This window comes from Staurois parvus, unplaced genomic scaffold (genome assembly GCF_062004578.1).
Source record: "Staurois parvus isolate SC_StPar_1 unplaced genomic scaffold, SC_StPar_1.0 ptg000432l, whole genome shotgun sequence".
In the NCBI taxonomy this organism is placed as follows: domain Eukaryota; kingdom Metazoa; phylum Chordata; class Amphibia; order Anura; family Ranidae; genus Staurois; species Staurois parvus.
The window spans coordinates 14,163,073-14,166,727 of NW_028318228.1; positions in this window are offsets into that span (position 1 = coordinate 14,163,073).

Genomic DNA, 3,655 nt, shown 5'->3' on the forward strand with positions numbered 1-3,655 from the left:
ATAAATCCTGTATAATAATAATATTACCCATTGATGACATCGTAGACTTTATGGGAGGCCAGTGGAAAAAACATGAACAATGGACCCCAAAAGGAAGGGAAGAAGAGGATCACTCAATCAGAAATATGGATATCCGCCAGTTGGAAAAAGTTACAAATCCATAATAGGAAGCTGAAAAATCATCAAAATATAGAAATGTTTCAATATCCCAGAGCATTACAAGCTACACCCCTACTCAACAAAAGGTTTCCCAGCACAGTTGCCAGCCAGCTTACAAAACAACCAAATTGCCCTGTCTTAGAGTTTACGTTAAGAACAGAGAGTTTGGTTTGCACACATTTGCAAATATATTCATAAGCCGCTACGTCAAGGGTCCTCTGTAAATACTGTGGTCCTAACTCTATAATTTTCAGATCCTCCATAGTTGGAGGACATATAGTAATAGATAGATGAAGTGCATATGTGCCTTAAGGGAGCCCACCCCCCATAAAGGTAAAGGGAAACACGTGACACCCAGCTATAACACAATGGTGGCAATGGCATCCAGTGAGTCCCTGCACCCAATTCAACCAACTGTACAAAAAAATGACAACCAACCCAAGGGGGTACAGGGGGGGAACTGCACACTGAAGGTCTTTTACCTAGAATGCATGAAGGTAAAAAAACTTTCAGCCTTTACTACTACTTTGAAAGCCCAATAACTAGGGGAAGAAGAAAAGGCTAAAACACTCACCTTACCTTAGCTCCAGCACTCTCATCCAGTCTCTCTGGTCCTCCAGCTGTAAGCAGTCCCTCAGCATCAGCAGAATGTGGGGCAATTATCTCTGCATTGTACGTGGAGGAGGCAGCCATGCAAGCATGGCCGGGAGCTCCTTGGAGTGGAGGCTTTGTAGGAATGCATGCACTGCTGGAGGGACTTGCTCAATGAATAAGATAAGTACCACTCCATATTTCTGCACCCTAGACAGAAGGAGCAGTTACCACTTACAGTGCAGGGGGGGGGTAGATTTTGTCTATTTCCTAGAGCTGACCTTAAAACTAGTAATAGATACAACATATTGTAGTCTGCCCTCTGAGCAATCAGTGTTTTCAGTAGACATATGCAGTTTGTTACATTCCAAAATTAAATTTGGATACATTTCTTGTCATCTACTCCCTCATCATATCACGACTCGACTACTGCAACTCCCTCCTCACTGGCCTGCCTCGCCGCTGGCTATCCCCGCTTCAGTCGATCCTGAATTACGGCTGCCAGACTCATTCACCTTTCCAACCGCTCCGTTTCTGCCACCCCCTCTGCCAATCCCTCCACTGGCTTCCGATTGCGCAACGGATCAAATTCAAAATCCCAACACTGACGTACAAAGCTGTCCACCATACTGCCCCGAACTACATCACCGACCTAATAGCCAAGTACCACCCAGCACGCACACTCCGCTCCTCACAAGACCTCCTTCTCTCTAGTTCCCTGGTCTCCTCCTCCCATGCCCGCCTCCAGGACTTCTCCATGGTGTCACCCATCCTCTGGAACTCCCTGCCCCAACCCATCAGATTATCGCCTACTCTCCTCTCCTTTAGGCGCACCCTGAAAACCCACCTCTTCAGGGAAGCCTACCCCACCCCCTGCTAACTTGCCGACCTCCTCCACTCTTCCTACCACTCCATCCCCCACAGCTTTCTCCTCCTGTGCCACCATCCCCTCCCTCCTAGATTGTAAGCTCGAAAGAGCAGGGCCCTCGATCCCCTCATGTTTTGCATTGTATTGTATTGTTATTGTTCTGTCCCCCATTGTAATGTACAGCGCTGAGCAAACTATTGGCGCTTTATAAATACTGTATAGTAATATTAATATGGAAATTCGGATGTATCCGAATTTCCAAATTACAATAGTAACTACTGTAATTTAAATGAATCAAAAAAAATTAAACAACATTTCGGCTACAATTCAAATCAAATTCGAAAACAAAATCAAATTTTAAGACAAATTCGAAATATAAAAATTGCTGAATATTACTGATTCCCTTCAAAAACTGTGTGCATTACTTTTAGAATATGGCCATCTTCTGAAATTTTAATTTTGAAAAGAATACAATAGAATAAAACAGACTAGAATAGAGAATAATAGAATAGAAAATAAAGAATAAAATAGAATAGAAAATAAAGGAATAGAAAAGAATAGAATAAAATAGAAAGAATTTAGCTGTTTTCTGAAATTTGAATTTTGAAAAGAAAATAATAAAATAGAATATACTAGAACAGAAAAGAAAAGAGTAAAACAGAATAGAATAGAAAATAAAAGAATAGAATAAAATAGAATAGAACAGAAAAGAAAAGAAAAAAGTAAAACAGAATAGAAAATAAAAGAATAGAATAAAAATAGAATAGAAAATAAATGAATATAATAGAAAAGAATAGAATAGAAAAGTCTCGATGGAGGAGTGTGGACCCTACGGAGTGGTGGAGGGGACTCCTGGCGCGAGCCGGCTGTGAGGGTCGGTCGGACTGGGGAGCTCCCAGGGGCGGCTGCTGCGGCGTCTTCTCTTTGGTGCCGAGGTGCTCCCTGGAGCTGTGAGGACACTGGGGCGGTCACGTGACTCACCTCAAGGAAGCACTGGGAGGTGGGGAAGCTGGCCGGCGTTCTTGGAGGGAAGGAGACGCCGACTCCCCCCCCCCCTCACAAGGAACTGTGGTTGCTTGGATCCCACTGAAGTTGGGAGAACCCCCTCTCTGCAACCTGCATAAAAGGACTGCCGAAACCCCCCAGAGGAGAGTGATCGAAGCCGCCTCACCCAGGAGAAAGTGGAGAAAGCGTCAGGAGGGCGAGTGTGAACGGCTGCCTGCTGTGTTGGAGGAGATACATGGGGGAATAGAGATATGAAGAGATGTGATGTAAAATTAAAAGGGGGTCTCACCCAGAGGGTCTAAAGGAGGAGAGAGGAAGGAGAAGGAAATAAAAGAGGTGGAAGGAGAATAAGTTACAAGCAAATAAAGACCCAAAAGAAGTGGAACTTGGTGGAGGTGATTAGACAAAGAGGGGAGAGGAAAAGTAAAAGAAAGAACGTGATGAGAATATTTTCATGGAGGAGAGTGTAAAAGTGACTATAACCTGAATAATTAGTTCCAAAAATAGCCCCCAAGAACCCTTAAAACTTTGAAAACAGTGTGGACATTATGAAAAATAAAGTGCTTAAAGGAGGCGGGGCTAAGGCTTCCCAAACAGTCTCAATTACAAAATATATACCCTCACAGGAGCAACAGACCCCAGAAAGACAACAGGGAATATCTGAAAGAAGTGAGACGGAAATCAGTGTTGGAGAAAACTCCAGACTATCCCTAGGAATAGCTGATAGTAGCCAACAAATGGAAGGAGTGGGGATGGAAAATGTAGAATAACAAGATAAGAGCTCACAGATGCCCACTAAAACAGAAATAGCGGAAATGTTTAACCTCTTCCATACCGGGCAATTTTACCCCCTTCCTGCCCAGGCCATTTTTTCAGGTTTCAGCGCTCTCACACTTTGAATGACAATTGCGCGGTCATACAACATTGTAGCTAAACTAAAATTTTATAATTTTCTTCACACAACTAGAGCTTTCTTTTGGTGGTATTTAATCATCACTGGGGTTTTTATTTTTTGCTAAATTAACAAAAAAA